Below are 23,113 nucleotides of genomic sequence, written 5' to 3' on the forward strand. Positions count from 1 at the left end.
CTGGTGGGGGTCCAAGAGGCTGTTCTGGTGGAGATAGGAAGACAGTTGGTTAAAGACAGCACGTTCCTGTGGTTTGGATAGAAAGGGTAGAAGAGAAACCGGTCTGACGTTCTTGACATGTGATGCTTCAGAGCTGTAGTGCTTTCAAAAAATACAAAAGTAAACTCACCGCAGACACAGGAGGTCAGGATGAAGAGCAGCAGGATCCTGCAGATCATCTTCTCCCTGTGAGAGGAGACAGAGGGGAAGAGTCACAAACACATCACCTGAAAACTCAGTTGTTAGATGAACATTTACGGTGAAATAAAAACTCACTTTATATCGGTATGCAAATCTATTGACTGTGCATGTGTGCCAGACCAGTCTTCTTCCTTTCATATCCGATCTGCTCCGGCCACACTTGTAGCTGACACATTGACATGTGATGCTTCAGAGCTGTAGTGCTTTCAAAAAATACAAAAGTAGGGTTAGAGTTAGGGGTTAGGGGTTAGGGGTTAGGGTTAGGGTTAGGTAATAGCAAGGATACCAGACTTTTGGCGTGATGATCGTATATAGCTGTTGGCTACGTGGTGCTAGCCTCCTGAAACTTGGTGTGTGCATTCATAGCACACCAGAGCACCTTTGTATTAAGTCTGGCATCTGTAGCTCCTTCCTGTGGTATGGCTGCCATAGAGCCCCATTGGATTATTTTGGTGATGATCGTATATAGCTGTTGGCTACTTGGTGCTAGCCTCCTGAAACTTGTTGTGTGTGTTGGTATTAAGCCAGAGCACGTGTGTGTCAAGTTTGTGTGGCTCTAGCTTGTTCCTTTAGTATAGCTGTCATATACTCCCATTGCTTTGGGCTGGGGGCCTTAGAGGTCCTGGAGCCTGGCTCTTCTGGGATAAATTTTGATAGGAAGGTCCTAGAGCCTTGTAAGTGGGCTCTACCCCCACTAAGTGATTGATTGCGGTTCGATGGTTACCAAGTTTGAGGTTCTAGGCCCTTGGGAAGGGGTAATACATCCCCTTCACCATATATGGTGAAGAGGCTTAGATGGTGTACAGCTCTTGGCTGCTTGGTGCTAGCCTCCTGAAACTTGATGTGTGTATTGCTAGCATGCCCTAGCACCTTTGCAGTAAGTTTGGCGACTCTAGCTGCTTCCTAGGACCTAACCCTAAGCTATTCACACAGCCTGAGCTTTACGACACATGTATGACTGGTTGTGGTTAGTTAAACGTACTTGGGTAGGTCCTAGAGCCTTGCAAGTGGGCTCTACCCCCACTAAGTGGGTGATTGCAGTTGGATCTTCCTCTTCTCGCTCTTCCTGTTCACGCTCTCTTCTCGCTCTTCCTGTTCACGCTCTCTTCTCGCTCTTCCTGTTCACGCTCTCTTCTCGCTCTTCCTGTTCACGCTCTCTTCACGCTCTTCCTGTTCACGCTCTCTTCACGCTCTTCCTGTTCACGTTCTCTTCACGCTCGCTCTTCCTGTTCACGCTCTCTTCTCGCTCTTCCTGTTCATGCTCTCTTCTCGCTCTTCCTGTTCACGCTCTCTTCTTGCTCGCTCTTCCTGTTCACGCTCTCTTCACGCTCGCTCTTCCTGTTCACGCTCTCTTCTCGCTTGCTCTTCCTGTTCACGCTCTCTTCACGCTCACTCTTCCTGTTCACGCTCTCTTCTCGCTCGCTCTTCCTGTTCACCCTCTCTCTTCTCGCTCTTCGGGTTAGGGTTAGGTTTGGGTAAGGATGTGACCACCTGGTGGAGGTCACGGGGGGCACGGGCACAAGGGGAATATTTATCTAAAAAGATCTCAGGTGTTCTTTTAAAGCAGCATAGATATGCTAAAAAATCCCCCATAGCAAACAACCTTCTAAAAAAATCAGTTAAAAATGGGTAAAAGGTTTAAAAAGACATCAGAGCAGAGGCAAGACAGGCAACGGGAGTCGACCATTAAAAGAAACCCCAGGGTCTCCAAGGTCCGTCCCCTGGTGTGGATTCCTGTAAAATTCATAAAATGGCCAAACAAGGGGATAAAGGTATAAAAGCAAACCCGCACACAGTGTTTCCTTAATAAATATATAAATAAACATAAAAAGATATAAATAACTAGAATATATAACAAATATAAAATGAGGATAAATAAACATACAGTACACACACACACACACCCCACATCTAAAACTTTAAAAAATAAATAAATAAGTGCTTTAAAAAGTAAAACCATCCAAAAGTGAGGCAAGGTAAGGAAACACTGGGTTAAAAGGATAAGTGCCATAAAAAGGTGTAAGACTTTGCCCAATGACCTCTTCCCCCATCAGCCGTTAAGACGAAGGGAGAAAAAAAGGGTGGGGGGGGAAAGGGGGGAAAAAAAGTTTTTTAGAAAAAGTCGGGAGTCCAAAGTGGGCCTCGTCTGCCTGTAGAGTTAAAATAGGGTTAGGTTAGGTAAGGAGCGTGGCCCTCCTAAGAGGGCCACGAGGGGCACTGGCACAAGGGGGCAGGGTTAGGGTTAGGGGTTAGGGTTAGGTTAGGGTTAGGGCCAGGGACTGGATAAAAAATGGAAGCTGGGCCGAAGAGCGACGGCGACCCCACCGACAGCAAGAACAGCGCCCAGGAGGCACTCGCTGGTCAGGTTTGGGTTTTAGGGTTTGAGGAAAAATGCTGTAAAAACAACATAGTCCCACGGTGCACTGTCCATCGCTGAGCTCTAATTCTGAGCTGCCAGTGAGACCACCACCACACCACGGACCCTCAACCAGATCGGCTTGTCCATTCTCCCACCGAGGTAAATACAATGTTCCACAAGCACCCACACACGCCAACACATCAGACAGTTCTGTTTTGAACATGTGAAAAAATTGGTCATAAAAATTACAGCAGACTGTGTGGTCTTTACCCTGCGCTCATAGCAGACTATATGGTCTTGGTCCTGCGCTCATAGCAGACTGTATGGTCGTAACCCTGCGCTCATAGCAGAAAATCCGGTCGTAACCCTGCGCTCATAGCAGACTATCTGTTCTTAATCCTGCGCTCAAAATTAAGCCTCTGTTGCAACGTTTCGGAGACATCACTCCTTCTTCAGGCAAGTGGCTTAATTTCCTCTCGTGAATTTTCGTGACCGTTTAAATGTCGCACCGTTCCTAATTGCCGTGTCCTACAGTGAGGTTATGTTTAGGGCAAAGGTCCAGGGACCGGATACTTGTAGTACTGACCCAAATTACCCGCTTCTCCATAAAGGTTACGCTTAGGGCCTAGGGCCAGGGACTGGATAAAAAATGGAAGCTGGGCCGAAGAGCGACAGCAGACTGTGTGGTCTTTACCCTGCGCTCATGGCAGACTATATGGTCTTGGCCCTGCGCTCATAGCAGACTGTATGGTCGTAACCCTGCGCTCATAGCAGACTATATGGTCTTGGCCCTGCGCTCATAGCAGAAAATCCGGTCGTAACCCTGCGCTCATAGCAGAAAATCCGGTCGTAACCCTGCGCTCATAGCAGACTGTTCTTAATCCTGCGCTCAAAATTAGGCTTCAATCAGTTTTATGAGATAATTAACATTCAAATAATAAACTCACTATAATGCATGCTCAGCTGGAACTATGAACACCTAAGGGGGAAAGTGCATACGCTCCAGCTAAGGGAAAGATGTGATACCTGGTGTGTACAGACACTGCGATGTGACTGCCTAATATGTTTGAAAGCTACGAAAACACGCTGAAAGGCTCTCCCGTTTCCTCACTATAATGTCACATTAAATCCTATATCAACGAAAACACACAGTTTATTGCATATAGCACCATATATTAATGCAAATCAAATTCATTCACGTCCAACCTGGTCGGCATAACTTACAGAGAACAAAAAAGAAAAGCCGTGAGACTCCCACTTGTACTCCGACACAATAAACAAGGGTGACATTCACAAAGTATACCCCAAACCCATTGTCCCATCAGTCCCAAAGTTCCTTAATTCCACTTCAACAGTCCGACGATGAATAAATCCCCGAGGCGAAAAATAATATCAACAGGTGGAAGGAAGCGTGGTGAGACGCCGCTGTTCCGTAATGTGTAGAAGCCACGCTATCTCACCACAGTCCGTTTAGATGCTGGGTCTTTCTTGCACACCAGAGCACCTTTGTATTAAGTCTGGCATCTGTAGCTGCTTCCTGTGGTATGGCTGCCATAGAGCCCCATTGGATTATTTTGGTGATGATCGTATATAGCTCTTGGCTACTTGGTGCTAGCCTCCTGAAACTTGCTGTGTGTGTTGGTATTAAGCCAGAGCACGTGTGTGTCAAGTTTGTGTGGCTCTAGCTTGTTCCTTTAGTATAGCTGTCATAGACTCCCATTGCTTTGGGCTGGGGGCCTTAGAGGTCCTGGCTCTTCTGGGTTTGACTCCATAGTTTTTCGTGCAACTTTTTAGTTGGACAGAGGAATTTGTCTTAACAAGAGGGCAGAACACAATCGGATATCAAATGAAGACTGATGGCGCACGGGCCAGACGGCGTACGGGGCGCACGGCGCACGGTCGACATATAACCGCTACCTCTGTGGGCATAACACAATCGGATATAAAAGGAATCAAATAAAGAGTCACGGGGCGCACGGCACACGCGCTTATAAAACAGCTACAAGTGTGGCCGGAGCAGATCGGATATAAAAGGAAGAAGACTGGTCTGGCACACATGCACAGTCAATAGATTTGCATACCGATATAAAGTGAGTTTTTATTTCACCGTAAATGTTCATCTAACAACTGAGTTTTCAGGTGATGTGTTTGTGACTCTTCCCCTCTGTCTCCTCTCACAGGGAGAAGATGATCTGCAGGATCCTGCTGCTCTTCATCCTGACCTCCTGTGTCTGCGGTGAGTTTACTTTTGTATTTTTTGAAAGCACTACAGCTCTGAAGCATCACATGTCAAGAACGTCAGACCGGTTTCTCTTCTACCCTTTCTATCCAAACCACAGGAACGTGCTGTCTTTAACCAACTGTCTTCCTATCTCCACCAGAACAGCCTCTTGGACCCCCACCAGTCCGCGTTCAAGGTGGGTCACTCGACAGAGACAGCCCTCCTTGCGGTGACAGCGTCCCTCTCTCCTCTGTCCTGATTCTCCTGGACCTGTCTGCGGCGTTTGACACAGTGAACTACCAGATCCTCCTCTCCAACCTCGAGGGGATGGGTGTCTCAGGCTCTGCACTCTCCCTGTTTGCATCCCGACACTTACCTGTGTGGGCAGACCAAAATAAACTCCAGACTGAATTGTGCACAGTATGCACGGCGCACGACATTGCATGGGGCGCACAGCGCATGTAAAACGGTTACCTGTGTGGACGGAAATTAATATAATGAAGACTGGCGGTGCACTGGTGCACGGTAGATATAATACAGCTACATGTATGGGCCGAAAACAATCGGATGTAAAGGGAATCAAAGGAAGCGTGACGGCGCACAGGCCACACGGGGGACGGCTGTATACAGCCTCCAGAGCCCCTCCCCTCTCTGCTCCCTGTCAAGAGGAAACATGTGATCATGTCATGAGGTTTGACTCTATCGGTTTTCATTCAAGGTTTTTGTTAGACAGAGGAGTTTTTCTTGCAAGTGGTTGCAAAACTGAGCAAAAATGCATCAATTTGCCTATTTCAGGTCAGGGTTTTGTGGCTACATATATTTGGGTGTATTGTATGATACGAAGTCAGGACAGGACCCGAGTTGTCGCTTTTATTAATTCATACAAGAAGCAAAAGGCAATCTTTTGTATTTACTTCCCTTCTCAGAACCTGGTGAGACCTTCACAATTAAAGGTTCTCTCGGGAGTCGAACCTCCCACCCCTGCTTCCCAATGATCTGCGCATGCACATTGGAGGTTTACGTTGTGTGCAGTCACGCTAACCATTCGGCCACGGAAAGTAACGTTCGCTCAGAGCGTGAAAACAAAGGTATATCCCTTTGATTAGACAGAAGAGATGACAAGGGTGTGTGGAGGACGAAATTGTTTTTAAGTATAAATAAATGCAATAATAAATGTTTAAATCAATACAGGAATGAATAAATAAATGTATTAATACAGACATGAATAAAACAGAATAAATAATTGCTGAAATAAGTGTTTTTGTCTTTCACATTTTGTCTCTTTTGTGACAGATGTTGATGAGTTTATTCATTAATATTAGTTAAAGGTTAGTAAGGCTGCTTGATGAAAATGTTTTGCAGGTCCTTGGAAGGACCTCAAGACAAGTTAAACAGTTACGAAGGGGTTAAAAGAGACACTGATCTGGCCTTTGCTAACTGAGAGGAAAGACAATTACCCTCCTCTTTACGAGAGCATCTGATTTACAGTGCACACCACAGGTAAGTGACCCCATGATGCTAAGTCAAAAACACTCGTCTGAACTCACACAAAGTACTTTCTCAGAAATGACCCTGAATAAAAAATGAAGGAAATCTAGACATAATTAAAGAAATAGAATCAGGTCAAATGTTTTGTTTTCAAGCAAAGGAGTAACAAAGGTGGATTAAATGTTTGTTCTAAAGATGCAGTTTTTGACATGAGTACACTCACACACACACACACACACACACACACACACACACACACACACACAGAGACACACATTTATAGTGTGTGTATATATTATACACACTAGAAAAGTCTTGGAAGCAATGGAAAAAAAGCAGTTTGTGTTCCAACCTTTGTCCCTAGACTGGCTACAAGGGCCACTCATTACATACTCACCTTCTAGACCTGCCCCATCAGCCTGCCGTGGCCAATGGGTGCTGGGTCGTCCCTTAGCCTGCTATGTCCATAGCACTTGGCCAGCGGAGACTCATGCCCTCATTATCAACCCCTGTTTAAGACAGAAGATGGACCACACGCTACCAAGTATGACTAGGAATTCCAAAGCTATTTATAGTACTCTAAAGTCAAACCATTCTCACTGACGGTGCCATCTTTTTTTCTCTGGCTATTTCCATGTCTGACAAAGTCTCTGGCTCATTCTCACTTCACAGAGACTGTTTTTACATTTGAAATTGCTTTAATGCGCTAAAAAATGACCCACAATGCCCGTTGGCATTGTGGGTAACTATGGTAACAGTGGGTATTAACAATTCACATGACATATTCATAAAAACGGAACTTCTATCACTTGGAAATGAGATGCAGTTCCGTTTTCAGCCACAACAAAGTGTCATCGGGCTAGTGGCGCTGTTTTACCATTTTAGCTGGTGCATGGAGAGAGTAAAGCACGTTTGTGCTTATAAAACGCCTCCAATGTGGGAGTAAATCCACTTCAGCGGGACAGATGTCGGGGATTTGATGGTGATGGTCCATCTGCTGTCTTTATTGCTTTTATATATGATGATTTTAATGTAAAGTGTCTTTGAGTTTTATGAAAAGTGATAAAATGTATTATTATTATTATTATTATTGTCATCAGCTCATTTAAAAAATGTTACCCTGCCCCCTTGTGCCAGTGCCCCTCCTGGCCCTCTTAGGAGGGCCACGCTCCTTACCTAACCTAACCCTATTTTAACTCTACAGGCAGATGAGGCCCACTTTGGACTCCCGACTTTTTCTAAAAAACTTTTTTTCCCCCCTTTCCCCCCCCACCCTTTTTTTCTCCCTTCGTCTTAACGGCTGATGGGGGAAGAGGTCATTGGGCAAAGTCTTACACCTTTTTATGGCACTTATCCTTTTAACCCAGTGTTTCCTTACCTTGCCTCACTTTTGGATGGTTTTACTTTTTAAAGCACTTATTTATTTATTTTTTAAAGTTTTAGATGTGGGGTGTGTGTGTGTGTGTACTGTATGTTTATTTATCCTCATTTTATATTTGTTATATATTCTAGTTATTTATATCTTTTTATGTTTATTTATATATTTATAGACTCCCGTTGCCTGTCTTGCCTCTGCTCTGATGTCTTTTTAAACCTTTTACCCATTTTTAACTGATTTTTTTAGAAGGTTGTTTGCTATGGGGGATTTTTTAGCATATCTATGCTGCTTTAAAAGAACACCTGAGATCTTTTTAGATAAATATTCCCCTTGTGCCCGTGCCCCCCGTGACCTCCACCAGGTGGTCACGTCCTTACCCAAACCTAACCCTAACCCGAAGAGCGAGAAGAGAGAGCGTGAACAGGAAGAGCGAGCGAGAAGAGAGCGTGAACAGGAAGAGCGAGCGTGAAGAGAGCGTGAACAGGAAGAGCGAGCGAGAAGAGAGCGTGAACAGGAAGAGCGCGCGTGAAGAGAGAGTGAACAGGAAGAGCGAGCAAGAAGAGAGCGTGAACAGGAAGAGCGAGAAGAGAGCGTGAACAGGAAGAACGAGAAGAGAGCGTGAACAGGAAGAGCGAGCGTGAAGAGAGCGTGAACAGGAAGAGCGTGAAGAGAGCGTGAACAGGAAGAGCGAGAAGAGAGCGTGAACAGGAAGAGCGAGAAGAGAGCGTGAACAGGAAGAGCGAGCGTGAAGAGAACGTGAACAGGAAGAGCGAGCGTGAAGAGAGCGTGAACAGGAAGAGCGTGAAGAGAGCGTGAACAGGAAGAGCGTGAAGAGAGCGTGAACAGGAAGAGCGAGAAGAGAGCGTGAACAGGAAGAGCGAGAAGAGAGCGTGAACAGGAAGAGCGAGAAGAGGAAGATCCAACCGCAATCACCCACTTAGTGGGGGTAGAGCCCACTTGCAAGGCTCTAGGACCTACCCAAGTACGTTTAACTAACCACAACCAGTCATACATGTGTCGTAAAGCTCAGGCTGTGTGAATAGCTTAGGGTTAGGTCCTAGGAAGCAGCTAGAGTCGCCAAACTTACTGCAAAGGTGCTAGGGCATGCTAGCAATACACACATCAAGTTTCAGGAGGCTAGCTCCAAGCAGCCAAGAGCTGTACACCATCTAAGCCTCTTCACCATATATGGTGAAGGGGATGTATTACCCCTTCCCAAGGGCCTAGAACCTCAAACTTGGTAACCATCGAAACGCAATCAATCACTTAGTGGGGGTAGAGCCCACTTACAAGGCTCTAGGACCTTCCTATCAAAATTTATCCCAGAAGAGCCAGGCTCCAGGACCTCTAAGGCCCCCAGCCCAAAGCAATGGGAGTATATGACAGCTATACTAAAGGAACAAGCTAGAGCCACACAAACTTGACACACACGTGCTCTGGCTTAATACCAACACACACAGCACGTTTCAGGAGGCTAGCACCAAGTAGCCAAGAGCTATATACGATCATCACCAAAATAATCCAATGGGGCTCTATGGCAGCCATACCACAGGAAGCATCTACAGATGCCAGACTTAATACAAAGGTGCTCTGGTGTGCTAGGAATGCACACACCACGTTTCAGGAGGCTAGCACCAAGTAGCCAGCAGCTATATACGATCATCACGCCAAAAGTCTGGTATCCTTGCTATTACCTAAACCTAACCCTAACCCTAAGCTTTTCCCCAGGCCAAAATCTGTGTACCACTGATCCAATTTTCATCACAGCTCCCGTCGCAAGCAAAACACCTAATAGTACAAACAAACATCTTCTTGGAAGAATCTTTTAGCGTGTTGGAGGGTGTGGAGGAACGACTCTTTAGGGTACGGTCGGATGACCCAGAGTACTGGACAAAGAGGACGGCCCTAGAGATTTTAGACTGTTGGATGGGACAATCAGAACACTTTTTCACATAAAAAACCAAATGTATATATCTGCAAAATATATAAAAAAATACTCACCTTCGGGGAAACATAAAACACCTGATCTCAGGACCGGAGTTTGGGGTGGGGTGATCCACAGATAGAAACTGGAATCCAAAATTAAAATACTGTCCAGCGTTCTAAAAACAAAGTGGAACACACAAAAAAACAAGGGAGTCACCTATTGGGAGTCAGTAGAGGAAACAGGACAAGCCTTGTGTGCCCGTGCTCTCTGCCTGCCTTCTCGGTAGGCAGAAACCTATTTTCCCTTTACCTAACCCTAACCCTAACCTAACCCTTATATCTTTTTTATGTTTATTTACATATTTATTAAGGAAACACTGTGTGCGGGTTTGCTTTTATACCTTTATCCCCTTGTTTGGCCGTTTTATGAATTTTATAGGAACCCACACCGGGGGACGGACCTTGGAGACCCTGGAGTTTCTTTTAATGGTCGACTCCCGTTGCCTGTCTTGCCTCTACTCTGATGTCTTTTTAAACCTTTTACCCATTTTTAACTGATTCTTTTAGAAGGTTGTTTGCTATGGGGGATTCTTAAGCATATTTATGCTGTTTTAAAAGAACACCTGACATCTTTTTTGATAAATATTCCCCTTGTGCCCGTGCCCCCCGTGACCTCCATCAGGTGGTCACGTTTTTACCTAAACCTAACCCAACCCTAACCCTAACCCTAACCCTAACCCTAGGTTTTAAAGAACTATGTGTTGGAGACAAACTTGCTTACGGCCATACCTCTCTGTTCGCGCCCGATCTCGTCCGATCTCGGAAGCTAAGCAGAGTCGGTCCTGGTTAGTACTTGGATGGGAGACCGCCTGGGAATACCAGGTGCTGTAAGTTTCTTCACTTTTCTCTCCAAAAGGCAGAGGACACTGCTGCTTTTTCACTTGAGAAATATGTGAGAAAAAGGCAAGATTGAAGAAGAGATGCATACAAAGATGTGGGTAACGGTAAAAAGGGAAACAGAATCAATCAATATATCAATATTTTCTTATTATTGGAATGTTAATTAATGAACTGGTTTAGGTTCGTTAACGTTTTAAAATTGACCTACTGTTGCAGGTTTTAAAGAACTATGTGTTGGAGACAAACTTGCTTACGGCCATACCTCTCTGTTCGCGCCCGATCTCGTCCGATCTCGGAAGCTAAGCAGAGTCGGTCCTGGTTAGTACTTGGATGGGAGACAGCCTGGGAATACCAGGTGCTGTAAGTTTTTTCACTTCTCTCTCCAAAAGGCAGAGGACACTGCTGCTTTTCACTTGAGAAATATGAGAAAAAGGCAAGATTAAAGAAGAGATGCATTCAAAGATGCATTCAAAGATGTGGGTAACGGTAAAAAGGGAAACAGAATCAATCAATATAGCAATATTTTCTTATTATTGGAATGTTAATTAATGAACTGGTTTAGGTTCGTTAACGTTTTAAAATTGACCTACTGTTGTAGGTTTTAAAGAACTATGTGTTGGAGACAAACTTGCTTACGGCCATACCTCTCTGTTCGTGCCCGATCTCGTCCGATCTCGGAAGCTAAGCAGAGTCGGTCCTGGTTAGTACTTGGATGGGAGAACGCCTGGGAATACCAGGTGCTGTAAGTTTCTTCACTTTTCTCTCCAAAAGGCAGAGGACACTGCTGCTTTTTCACTTGAGAAATATGTGAGAAAAAGGCAAGATTGAAGAAGAGATGCATTCAAAGATGTGGGTAACGGTAAAAAGGGAAACAGAATCAATCAATATATCAATATTTTCTTATTATTGGAATGTTAATTAATGAACTGGTTTAGGTTCGTTAACGTTTTAAAATTGACCTACTGTTGTAGGTTTTAAAGAACTATGTGTTGGAGACAAACTTGCTTCCGGCCATACCTCTCTGTTCGCGCCCGATCTCGTCCGATCTCGGAAGCTAAGCAGAGTCGGTCCTGGTTAGTACTTGGATGGGAGACAGCCTGGGAATACCAGGTGCTGTAAGTTTTTTCACTTCTCTCTCCAAAAGGCAGAGGACACTGCTGCTTTTCACTTGAGAAATATGAGAAAAAGGCAAGATTAAAGAAGAGATGCATTCAAAGATGTGGGTAACGGTAAAAAGGGAAACAGAATCAATCAATATATCAATATTTTCTTATTATTGGAATGTTAATTAATGAACTGGTTTAGGTTCGTTAACGTTTTAAAATTGACCTACTGTTGTAGGTTTTAAAGAACTATGTGTTGGAGACAAACTTGCTTACGGCCATACCTCTCTGTTCGCGCCCGATCTCGTCCGATCTCGGAAGCTAAGCAGAGTCGGTCCTGGTTAGTACTTGGATGGGAGACCGCTTGGGAATACCAGGTGCTGTAAGTTTCTTCACTTTTCTCTCCAAAAGGCAGAGGACACTGCTGCTTTTTCACTTGAGAAATATGTGAGAAAAAGGCAAGATTGAAGAAGAGATGCATACAAAGATGTGGGTAACGGTAAAAAGGGAAACAGAATCAATCAATATATCAATATTTTCTTATTATTGGAATGTTAATTAATGAACTGGTTTAGGTTCGTTAACGTTTTAAAATTGACCTACTGTTGTAGGTTTTAAAGAACTATGTGTTGGAGACAAACTTGCTTACGGCCATACCTCTCTGTCCTGTTTCAGACCAGAGTGCATTGTGGGTTAGAGCTACTTCCTCCTTGGAGGAAGCACACGGCTGTGCTTTGTTTTCTCCTCTTATCTCTCTCTCCTTTTGTTTGTTTTACATGCCCTAAGAGAAGGTTTATTTTTTGGTTTTGCTCAGCTGATTGTGTCAGTAGTACCCCCGTCAGTGTCTCACTGAGCGGGGGGAAGCGTTTTTTTCCGTGTTTTGTGAGCTATCCCCCGTGTTTTTTTTTTGGGGGGCGCTTTTAGTCCTTTTTTTTTTTTTTCCCAAGATGGCGGACCACCCGGTAAACCCGATCTGGAATGAACTCACTTTAACTCTTACGGATAACCCCAGCGGCTTGGTGGTGGGCGGAGAGGGCCGTGGTGTTGCCAACGGTACAGTAGAACTGACGGAGAACGGGGGCAGTGGTGGTGCCAAAGGTGTGGAAGAACTGACGAAGAATGGTGACAGCAGTGACGCTGTTAAAAGAACGGGAGAACTGACAAAGAATGGAGACGGCAGCGATGCTGTTACAAGAACGGAGGAACGGTCCTCACGGAGCCTAACTGTGAACGTGGAGATGGAGGGTGGAGAGACTATGAGTGCTATCGAGCTCATCAGACATGTGCAGAGGTTGTGCGGTGAGTTACTGGCGTGCAGAGTGCTCGGCCAAAAGAAGTTTGAACTCACAATGAGCAACATAACGGGTAAGAAAAAACTGATGGAGGGTTTTAAGATTGGGGAAACGAGGGTTCATGCTAGAGAGATCACTAACGACGAGCTCATCGTCTCTTTTCTCAATCTGCCCTATTATATCAGAGACAATGATATCTTTTTGAGACTGGATAGCTGGGGGGTAACGCCTATGTCACCTATTAGACGCAGAATGTGGCCAGGCTCTAAGGTGACGGACGGCACTCGATTTCTACGAGTTAAATTTAACGAAAGAGTTCGTTCGCTACCATATTCTACAAAATTTAACACGGTGCTGGGCTCGGAGTATTTCCGGGTAATTCATGACAGGCAGACCAAAATATGTAGGCTCTGCATGCAGCCTGGGCATGTTCAAAGAGAATGCCCTGAGTTCACATGCTACACCTGCGGAGAGCAAGGGCATTTTTCTAGGGAGTGTTCCACACGAAAGACTAACAAATGCAAGGGATGTAAGCGGGCACCGGACAGCTGTGTGTGCCATGTGGAGGTGACAGAAGAGGAGATGGTGGGGACTGTGGAGGAGGAGGAGGAGGAGGAGGAGGTGCAGAGCGACGACGGTATGTCGAGCACTGGCACCGTGGAGGAGGACGTGGACGAGGAGGAGGATGATGAGGCTGCTGCGGGGACCTGTGTGAGCGAGCTGAACAAAGAGGGAACGGCAATGACTACGGCTGTAATGAGGCCGAAGCCTGCAGCCTGTATGGCAGAGACTACAGCGGTGAAAGCAGGTGCAACTGTGGAGCCAGTGACAACGGCAGGTGCAGCAGTGGAGCCAGTGACAGCGCCAGGTGCAGCTATGGCGCCAGCGAAAGAGGCAGGTGCAGTTGTGGAGCCAGTGACAAGGGCAGGTGCAGCTGTGGAGCCAGTGACAAAGGCAGGTGCAGCGGTGGAGCCAGTGACAGCAGCAGGCGTGGTGATGAAGCCACGGAGTATGACCGATGCAGGGAGGAGAACTGAAATAGTGGAGGTGCCGGAGACAGCGTCCAGCCAGATTGATCTGAGTGGGCCAAGGCCGGTGCCCAGCCAGCCGGAGCTAAAGGTGGGAGAGGCACGAGCCAGTGCCAGGCTGAAGGAGCAAGTCCAGACCAAGCCGGGCAAGGCCCGAGTGGGGAGACTGGCTGCGAGGAAAACGAAGGCAGTGCTATTGGAAGGCGCAGAGGTCGAGCTGCGAAAGAGGGCTGAGGAAAAGGCGGCGATGGGGTCTTCCCTGGACAGCTTTGTTCCTCAAGACATCGGGAACTGCGGCTCCCCGCTGCTATTAAGTGAACCCTCGGACTCAGACATGGACATCGAGAAGGGCCAAAGGGTGAGGAAAAGGGATGGAGAGCTTATAAAAGGGTCTGATAATTGGAAGAAAGCACTGAAAAAATAACAACATGTTTTGGTTATTAATGGTGGCTGTTGCTTCTTTTAATGCAAATAGTCTTAGGACTAGTTATAGGCGAAACCAAGCCTTGATGTTGTGTGAGGCTGACATTATATGTTTGCAGGAGACACACTGGGATGAAAAATGTGTGAAGGAGTTAGAGAGAGAGTGGATGGGAGATGTGTATGTAAACAATGGGGACATTTATTCTAGGGGAGTGGCTATTTTGGTTAAAAGGGGAGAGGTTGAGAATGTGAGGAAATGTGAGGATGATGGTGATGGGAGAGTGATAGGGATTACTTTTGAACACCTGGGTAAGAAATTGAAAATGTTGAATGTGTATGCACCAAATGAGGAAAAGGAGAGAAGGGAGTTTTTTGAGAGGATGGCGGGAATGTGCGGGAAAGAATGTGTAATTGTGGGTGACTTTAATGTGTGGTGTGGAAGGCTGGATGCATCTGCAAGTGTGTGTTTCAAAAGCGACTCCTCAAGAAGAGTATTGAAGGAGGTAATGAGAGCGAATGGACTGGTAGATGTGTGGAGGGAAAAGAACCTAAGAGGGCGCGTATTTACAAGGAGACAGATGGTGAAAGGGGAATTAAAACAGAGTAGGATTGATTTAGTTTTGAGTACGGAGAGTCTAGCAAGTAAAATGGGGGGAATTGATTACAAGGTAACTACTCTTAGTGACCACGTGGTGCTAAAATTTAGATTAGGGCATGGGTGTGAGAGGAGGGGGGGAGGTGTGTGGTGCCTGAATGGGATGTTGCTCAAAGAAGAAAGGTACAAGGAAAAGGTGAGAGAATGTATAATGGTGAGAAAGAATGAGAGTATGTATGAGGAGGATATGGGGAGATGGTGGGAGGAGATGAAGGAGGAGCTAAAGAATTTGAGCATGAGCTACAGCAGGGATAGGAATAGAAGGGAAAGAGGGAGGGAAAGGAGACTAAAGGAAGAGTTAGTTAGAGAAGCAGAGAGGGTGGACCAGGGGGTAGGGCACGCATTAGAACGGTATAATAAAATTAAAAATGAGCTGGAGGAGGTAGAACAGAAGAGATGCATGGGGGCAATAGTTAGAAGTAGGGCTAGATATGTGGTTGAGGGAGAGAAATGTACAGCATTCTTTTTAGGTTTAGAGAGGGCGAAACAGAAAAATAATTATTTGGAGCAGGTGGAAATGAAAAATGGAGAAAAGATAACGGATTTTGTAGGGATAGTTGGAAGAGTAGAAGAATTTTATAGTGAACTATTTAGGAAAGAAGAGGTTGATGAAGAGTGCATGAAACATGTGCTGGAGAAAATGGAGACTAAGATGAGCGAAGATGCGAAGGAGATGTGCGAAGGAGAGATAAGGATAGGTGAAATAGAGGCAGCCATATTAGGGTTAGGCAGGAATAAGAGTCCAGGGCTAGATGGGTTAGTGGGAGAGTTTTACATAGAGTTTAAAGAGGAACTAGCGCCACTGTTGGACAGATTGTTTAAATGGATAGAAGAGAAGGACGAGATGCCGGTTAGTATGGCGACAGGGTTAGTTAGTATTATATATAAGAAAGGGAGTAGGGATAGACTTGAAAACTATAGGCCGCTTAGCTGTTTAAACAGTGACTATAAAATACTAGCAAGAGTGCTAGCAAATAGGATTAAGAGGGTGATAGGGACAATAGTGGGAAGCACCCAGGCTTACAGTATACCAGGGAGGGATATAGCAGACACAATCAGCAGCATTAGGGACACAATAGAACACATGAAGGGAGGGGAGGGGGGGATAGTGATGAGTTTAGATTTGAACAAAGCATTTGATAGGGTAGATCATGGATACCTGTATGGAGTATTAGGAAAAGTAGGGTTTGGGCAGCAGTTAGTAGGATGGATCAAAAGATTGTATGATAAAGCTGTTAGTTGCGTCAAAATTAATGGGATAGTCACAGGTAATTTCAGATTAGAGAGGTCGGTTAGACAAGGGTGTCCACTGTCGGCCCTGCTGTACTCACTGTCGGCAGAGCCACTAGCTGCACTGCTGAAGCAAAATAAAAAGGTCAGAGGCATAGACTTACCAGGAGGGCAAGTGAGTCTATTATACCAGTATGCGGATGACACAACAGTAACAGTACAAGACAGTGAAAGTGTCCTTGAGGTTTTACAAAGTGTAGGAGTTTATGGTAGAGCATCAGGAGCAAAGCTAAACATAGAAAAGTCAGAAATTATGTATGTTGGAGTCAATGGAGAAAGGAGGAAGGATATAGGATTGAAAGAGAGGAAGGACTATTTTAGGGTGTTAGGGGTGAATTTAGGGGTTGAAGGCAGAGAAGGGAGAGACATGCAGTATGAAGGGATAATGAATAGCATAAAGAAGACATTAAGGTTTTGGAGACTTAGGAAGTTGAAGTTGAAGGGGAAAGTGGTGGTAGTGAATGGCCTGATAATGAGCAAACTTGTGTATGCAATGACTGTGTTGGATGTGCCTGAGCGAGTGCTAAAGGAGACAGAGAAAATGGTGAGTGAGTTTCTCTGGGGTGGGAGAGGTGTCAGAATAGCCAGGGAAGTGATGGAAAACGAATACAAGGATGGTGGGTTGAAGCTGATTAATTTAGAAAAGAAAAAGAATGCACTTCGGTTGAAAATGATGACAAGATATGTAAAGGACAAGAAAGATCATGTATGGAAGCTGTTTCTGAAAGAAGCAATTAATAAATGTGGGGGTTGTGGAGAAAGTGGAATATTTATGGAACTGAAGAAAGGTATGTTGAGTGAGGTGTCTGAGTTCTATAAAGAGATGCTGGGAGCATGGGGAGAGTTTGTAAAACGTGCAGTTTCAATGCAAAAATGTAAAACAGGTGTGGGAGCAACCATTGTTTCTAAATCCCAAAATCACATTTGAGGGGAGCACAATTTATAACTTGGAGATGTGGAGAGCAGGTTTTAGGAAGGTGAGGGATTTAGTGTACGAGTATGTACCAGGGTTCATGAGGGCTCAGGTAGTGGTAGATGAGGTGAGAGAAAGGGGTGATGAAATGTGGTTAGGCACAGCGGTGGATGTGGTGGAGAAGATAAAGAAGGGGATGCCGAGAGAATGGGTGAGAATGATTGAGAGTGAGGCGGTGGGGAGTGGAGGAGAAGGGGTGGAAATGTATGTGGGGGAAGGAGAAAGGATAGTAAGCCTGGCGAATGTGAAAACGAGAGTAATGTACAGATGTTTAAGAATGAAAGAGGTAAGAAGACCGGCTGCAGAGAAGGTATGGGAAAAAGTAATGACCGATATGGATGTAAAAAGGATGTGGCTGAACCTGAGAGTGAAATGGAATAGTGTTGAATGTGAGCATTTTGATTTCCTACTGCGTCACAATAGGGTGTTTAACAATCTAATAATAAGTCAATTTAATCTGGATGTGAGGAAGCAGTGTGATGTCTGTCAGGTGGAAGTGGAGACATGTCTGCATGAGTTTGTGGAATGTGGGGAGTTGGCTGTGTACTTTGGGAAAGTGAAAGAGTTGATAAGCAGATGTTGGAAAGGGGAATTTGTGGAGAAAATAGGGTGGAAGGAGCTGTGGTTGTTTGGTGCGGTTGCTAAAAGGAAAGGAAGTAATGTCAACTTGTTGAACTACACGCTAAGCCATGCAAGGTTTGCAGTCAAGCTAAGGAGGAATGTAGCGCATTACGAGAAAAGGAGAGTAGAAGTATGGAGTGTGTTTAAAAATATTATGAAAAGAGATGTAAACATATTACATAGCTATGTCAAGGAGGAAGAGTTTCAGGAGGGGTTTATTGAGGGTAGCACCTTTGTTGCGATTGGGGAGAGTGGAGAGGTTGTGTTAGATTTTGGTTAGAATCTGTGTTATGGCTAATTATCATTGGGGATTATTTTTGTTGGTTACATTATGTCTGAGTATGAGTAAAAAATTGGTATGTGTCTCTTTGAGTTATGGGGAGGTTTATTTTCGGTGTTTTTTGACTTATGGGTTGGGATAAGTGTTAAGTGTTTGAATTTATAGTTAGTATTAGCGTGGAGGGGTTATTTTTTGTTATTATGTTTGTACAAGTGTCATGTGTTCTTGTATTGAAGAGTAAGTCGTAAAATGTTGATTGTAAAAAATTTTGTATTTTTGATAATAAATAAATAAAAAAAAAAAAAAAAAAAATCTGTTCGCGCCCGATCTCGTCCGATCTCGGAAGCTAAGCAGAGTCGGTCCTGGTTAGTACTTGGATGGGAGACCGCCTGGGAATACCAGGTGCTGTAAGTTTTTTCACTTCTCTCTCCAAAAGGCAGAGGACACTGCTGCTTTTCACTTGAGAAATATGAGAAAAAGGCAAGATTAAAGAAGAGATGCATTCAAAGATGTGGGTAACGGTAAAAAGGGAAACAGAATCAATCAATATATCAATATTTTCTTATTATTGGAATGTTAATTAATGAACTGGTTTAGGTTCGTTAACGTTTTAAAATTGACCTACTGTTGTAGGTTTTAAAGAACTATGTGTTGGAGACAAACTTGCTTACGGCCATACCTCTCTGTTCGCGCCCGATCTCGTCCGATCTCGGAAGCTAAGCAGAGTAGGTCCTGGTTAGTACTTGGATGGGAGACAGCCTGGGAATACCAGGTGCTGTAAGTTTTTTCACTTCTCTCTCCAAAAGGCAGAGGACACTGCTGCTTTTCACTTGAGAAATATGAGAAAAAGGCAAGATTAAAGAAGAGATGCATTCAAAGATGTGGGTAACGGTAAAAAGGGAAACAGAATCAATCAATATATCAATATTTTCTTATTATTGGAATGTTAATTAATGAACTGGTTTAGGTTCGTTAACGTTTTAAAATTGACCTACTGTTGTAGGTTTTAAAGAACTATGTGTTGGAGACAAACTTGCTTACGGCCATACCTCTCTGTTCGCGCCCGATCTCGTCCGATCTCGGAAGCTAAGCAGAGTCGGTCCTGGTTAGTACTTGGATGGGAGACCGCCTGGGAATACCAGGTGCTGTAAGTTTCTTCACTTTTCTCTCCAAAAGGCAGAGGACACTGCTGCTTTTTCACTTGAGAAATATGTGAGAAAAAGGCAAGATTGAAGAAGAGATGCATACAAAGATGTGGGTAACGGTAAAAAGGGAAACAGAATCAATCAATATATCAATATTTTCTTATTATTGGAATGTTAATTAATGAACTGGTTTAGGTTCGTTAACGTTTTAAAATTGACCTACTGTTGTAGGTTTTAAAGAACTATGTGTTGGAGACAAACTTGCTTATGGCCATACCTCTCTGTTAGCGCCCGATCTCGTCCGATCTCGGAAGCTAAGCAGAGTCGGTCCTGGTTAGTACTTGGATGGGAGACAGCCTGGGAATACCAGGTGCTGTAAGTTTTTTCACTTCTCTCTCCAAAAGGCAGAGGACACTGCTGCTTTTTACTTGAGAAATATGAGAAAAAGGCAAGATTAAAGAAGAGATGCATTCAAAGATGTGGGTAACGGTAAAAAGGGAAACAGAATCAATCAATATATCAATATTTTCTTATTATTGGAATGTTAATTAATGAACTGGTTTAGGTTCGTTAACGTTTTAAAATTGACCTACTGTTGTAGGTTTTAAAGAACTATGTGTTGGAGACAAACTTGCTTACGGCCATACCTCTCTGTTTGCGCCCGATCTCGTCCGATCTCGGAAGCTAAGCAGAGTCGGTCCTGATTAGTACTTGGATGGGAGACAGCCTGGGAATACCAGGTGCTGTAAGTTTTTTCACTTCTCTCTCCAAAAGGCAGAGGACACTGCTGCTTTTCACTTGAGAAATATGAGAAAAAGGCAAGATTAAAGAAGAGATGCATTCAAAGATGCATTCAAAGATGTGGGTAACGGTAAAAAGGGAAACAGAATCAATCAATATATCAATATTTTCTTATTATTGGAATGTTAATTAATGAACTGGTTTAGGTTCGTTAACGTTTTAAAATTGACCTACTGTTGTAGGTTTTAAAGAACTATGTGTTGGAGACAAACTTGCTTACGGCCATACCTCTCTGTTCGCGCCCGATCTCGTCCGATCTCGGAAGCTAAGCAGAGTCGGTCCTGGTTAGTACTTGGATGGGAGACCGCCTGGGAATACCAGGTGCTGTAAGTTTCTTCACTTTTCTCTCCAAAAGGCAGAGGACACTGCTGCTTTTCACTTGAGAAATATGAGAAAAAGGCAAGATTAAAGAAGAGATGCATTCAAAGATGTGGGTAACGGTAAAAAGGGAAACAGAATCAATCAATATATCAATATTTTCTTATTATTGGAATGTTAATTAATGAACTGGTTTAGGTTCGTTAACGTTTTAAAATTGACCTACTGTTGTAGGTTTTAAAGAACTATGTGTTGGAGACAAACTTGCTTACGGCCATACCTCTCTGTTCGCGCCCGATCTCGTCCGATCTCGGAAGCTAAGCAGAGTCGGTCCTGGTTAGTACTTGGATGGGAGACCGCCTGGGAATACCAGGTGCTGTAAGTTTCTTCACTTTTCTCTCCAAAAGGCAGAGGACACTGCTGCTTTTTCACTTGAGAAATATGTGAGAAAAAGGCAAGATTGAAGAAGAGATGCATACAAAGATGTGGGTAACGGTAAAAAGGAAACAGAATCAATCAATATATCAATATTTTCTTATTATTGGAATGTTAATTAATGAACTGGTTTAGGTTCGTTAACGTTTTAAAATTGACCTACTGTTGTAGGTTTTAAAGAACTATGTGTTGGAGACAAACTTGCTTATGGCCATACCTCTCTGTTAGCGCCCGATCTCGTCCGATCTCGGAAGCTAAGCAGAGTCGGTCCTGGTTAGTACTTGGATGGGAGACAGCCTGGGAATACCAGGTGCTGTAAGTTTTTTCACTTCTCTCTCCAAAAGGCAGAGGACACTGCTGCTTTTTACTTGAGAAATATGAGAAAAAGGCAAGATTAAAGAAGAGATGCATTCAAAGATGTGGGTAACGGTAAAAAGGGAAACAGAATCAATCAATATATCAATATTTTCTTATTATTGGAATGTTAATTAATGAACTGGTTTAGGTTCGTTAACGTTTTAAAATTGACCTACTGTTGTAGGTTTTAAAGAACTATGTGTTGGAGACAAACTTGCTTACGGCCATACCTCTCTGTTTGCGCCCGATCTCGTCCGATCTCGGAAGCTAAGCAGAGTCGGTCCTGATTAGTACTTGGATGGGAGACAGCCTGGGAATACCAGGTGCTGTAAGTTTTTTCACTTCTCTCTCCAAAAGGCAGAGGACACTGCTGCTTTTCACTTGAGAAATATGAGAAAAAGGCAAGATTAAAGAAGAGATGCATTCAAAGATGCATTCAAAGATGTGGGTAACGGTAAAAAGGGAAACAGAATCAATCAATATATCAATATTTTCTTATTATTGGAATGTTAATTAATGAACTGGTTTAGGTTCGTTAACGTTTTAAAATTGACCTACTGTTGTAGGTTTTAAAGAACTATGTGTTGGAGACAAACTTGCTTACGGCCATACCTCTCTGTTCGCGCCCGATCTCGTCCGATCTCGGAAGCTAAGCAGAGTCGGTCCTGGTTAGTACTTGGATGGGAGACCGCCTGGGAATACCAGGTGCTGTAAGTTTCTTCACTTTTCTCTCCAAAAGGCAGAGGACACTGCTGCTTTTTCACTTGAGAAATATGTGAGAAAAAGGCAAGATTGAAGAAGAGATGCATACAAAGATGTGGGTAACGGTAAAAAGGGAAACAGAATCAATCAATATATCAATATTTTCTTATTATTGGAATGTTAATTAATGAACTGGTTTAGGTTCGTTAACGTTTTAAAATTGACCTACTGTTGTAGGTTTTAAAGAACTATGTGTTGGAGACAAACTTGCTTATGGCCATACCTCTCTGTTAGCGCCCGATCTCGTCCGATCTCGGAAGCTAAGCAGAGTCGGTCCTGGTTAGTACTTGGATGGGAGACAGCCTGGGAATACCAGGTGCTGTAAGTTTTTTCACTTCTCTCTCCAAAAGGCAGAGGACACTGCTGCTTTTCACTTGAGAAATATGAGAAAAAGGCAAGATTAAAGAAGAGATGCATTCAAAGATGTGGGTAACGGTAAAAAGGGAAACAGAATCAATCAATATATCAATATTTTCTTATTATTGGAATGTTAATTAATGAACTGGTTTAGGTTCGTTAACGTTTTAAAATTGACCTACTGTTGTAGGTTTTAAAGAACTATGTGTTGGAGACAAACTTGCTTACGGCCATACCTCTCTGTTCGCGCCCGATCTCGTCCGATCTCGGAAGCTAAGCAGAGTCGGTCCTGATTAGTACTTGGATGGGAGACAGCCTGGGAATACCAGGTGCTGTAAGTTTTTTCACTTCTCTCTCCAAAAGGCAGAGGACACTGCTGCTTTTCACTTGAGAAATATGAGAAAAAGGCAAGATTAAAGAAGAGATGCATTCAAAGATGCATTCAAAGATGTGGGTAACGGTAAAAAGGGAAACAGAATCAATCAATATATCAATATTTTCTTATTATTGGAATGTTAATTAATGAACTGGTTTAGGTTCGTTAACGTTTTAAAATTGACCTACTGTTGTAGGTTTTAAAGAACTATGTGTTGGAGACAAACTTGCTTACGGCCATACCTCTCTGTTCGCGCCCGATCTCGTCCGATCTCGGAAGCTAAGCAGAGTCGGTCCTGGTTAGTACTTGGATGGGAGACCGCCTGGGAATACCAGGTGCTGTAAGTTTCTTCACTTTTCTCTCCAAAAGGCAGAGGACACTGCTG

At 44.0% G+C, this 23,113-nt stretch overlaps 16 non-coding genes and 1 pseudogene across 16 annotated transcripts; all 17 read left to right on the forward strand.

Annotated features, from left to right (window-relative positions):
* Window positions 1–10,387: 10,387 nt before the first annotated feature.
* On the forward strand, window positions 10,388–10,506 carry LOC142931534 (5S ribosomal RNA). The gene has a single exon (XR_012947363.1). It is a non-coding gene; the product is annotated as a 5S ribosomal RNA (ribosomal RNA).
* A 254-nt stretch (window positions 10,507–10,760) lies between these two features.
* On the forward strand, window positions 10,761–10,879 carry LOC142931539 (5S ribosomal RNA). Its single transcript, XR_012947368.1, has one exon. It is a non-coding gene; the product is annotated as a 5S ribosomal RNA (ribosomal RNA).
* Window positions 10,880–11,142: 263 nt separating this feature from the next.
* Window positions 11,143–11,261, forward strand: LOC142931547 (5S ribosomal RNA). Its single transcript, XR_012947376.1, has one exon. It is a non-coding gene; the product is annotated as a 5S ribosomal RNA (ribosomal RNA).
* A 254-nt stretch (window positions 11,262–11,515) lies between these two features.
* On the forward strand, window positions 11,516–11,634 carry LOC142931550 (5S ribosomal RNA; annotated as a pseudogene).
* A 251-nt stretch (window positions 11,635–11,885) lies between these two features.
* LOC142931537 (5S ribosomal RNA) lies at window positions 11,886–12,004 on the forward strand. Its single transcript, XR_012947366.1, has one exon. It is a non-coding gene; the product is annotated as a 5S ribosomal RNA (ribosomal RNA).
* Window positions 12,005–18,842: 6,838 nt separating this feature from the next.
* Window positions 18,843–18,961, forward strand: LOC142931538 (5S ribosomal RNA). The gene has a single exon (XR_012947367.1). It is a non-coding gene; the product is annotated as a 5S ribosomal RNA (ribosomal RNA).
* A 251-nt stretch (window positions 18,962–19,212) lies between these two features.
* Window positions 19,213–19,331, forward strand: LOC142931545 (5S ribosomal RNA). Its single transcript, XR_012947374.1, has one exon. It is a non-coding gene; the product is annotated as a 5S ribosomal RNA (ribosomal RNA).
* A 254-nt stretch (window positions 19,332–19,585) lies between these two features.
* LOC142931540 (5S ribosomal RNA) lies at window positions 19,586–19,704 on the forward strand. The gene has a single exon (XR_012947369.1). It is a non-coding gene; the product is annotated as a 5S ribosomal RNA (ribosomal RNA).
* A 251-nt stretch (window positions 19,705–19,955) lies between these two features.
* On the forward strand, window positions 19,956–20,074 carry LOC142931543 (5S ribosomal RNA). Its single transcript, XR_012947372.1, has one exon. It is a non-coding gene; the product is annotated as a 5S ribosomal RNA (ribosomal RNA).
* Window positions 20,075–20,337: 263 nt separating this feature from the next.
* Window positions 20,338–20,456, forward strand: LOC142931551 (5S ribosomal RNA). Its single transcript, XR_012947378.1, has one exon. It is a non-coding gene; the product is annotated as a 5S ribosomal RNA (ribosomal RNA).
* Window positions 20,457–20,707: 251 nt separating this feature from the next.
* On the forward strand, window positions 20,708–20,826 carry LOC142931552 (5S ribosomal RNA). The gene has a single exon (XR_012947379.1). It is a non-coding gene; the product is annotated as a 5S ribosomal RNA (ribosomal RNA).
* A 253-nt stretch (window positions 20,827–21,079) lies between these two features.
* LOC142931541 (5S ribosomal RNA) lies at window positions 21,080–21,198 on the forward strand. The gene has a single exon (XR_012947370.1). It is a non-coding gene; the product is annotated as a 5S ribosomal RNA (ribosomal RNA).
* Window positions 21,199–21,449: 251 nt separating this feature from the next.
* On the forward strand, window positions 21,450–21,568 carry LOC142931544 (5S ribosomal RNA). The gene has a single exon (XR_012947373.1). It is a non-coding gene; the product is annotated as a 5S ribosomal RNA (ribosomal RNA).
* Window positions 21,569–21,831: 263 nt separating this feature from the next.
* LOC142931553 (5S ribosomal RNA) lies at window positions 21,832–21,950 on the forward strand. The gene has a single exon (XR_012947380.1). It is a non-coding gene; the product is annotated as a 5S ribosomal RNA (ribosomal RNA).
* A 254-nt stretch (window positions 21,951–22,204) lies between these two features.
* LOC142931542 (5S ribosomal RNA) lies at window positions 22,205–22,323 on the forward strand. The gene has a single exon (XR_012947371.1). It is a non-coding gene; the product is annotated as a 5S ribosomal RNA (ribosomal RNA).
* Window positions 22,324–22,574: 251 nt separating this feature from the next.
* On the forward strand, window positions 22,575–22,693 carry LOC142931546 (5S ribosomal RNA). The gene has a single exon (XR_012947375.1). It is a non-coding gene; the product is annotated as a 5S ribosomal RNA (ribosomal RNA).
* A 263-nt stretch (window positions 22,694–22,956) lies between these two features.
* On the forward strand, window positions 22,957–23,075 carry LOC142931535 (5S ribosomal RNA). The gene has a single exon (XR_012947364.1). It is a non-coding gene; the product is annotated as a 5S ribosomal RNA (ribosomal RNA).
* The last annotated feature ends 38 nt before the right edge of the window (window positions 23,076–23,113 follow it).

Source organism: Anarhichas minor, unplaced genomic scaffold (genome assembly GCF_050575085.1).
Source record: "Anarhichas minor isolate MPS153535 unplaced genomic scaffold, ASM5057508v1 ptg000052l, whole genome shotgun sequence".
Taxonomy (NCBI): Eukaryota; Metazoa; Chordata; class Actinopteri; order Perciformes; family Anarhichadidae; genus Anarhichas; species Anarhichas minor.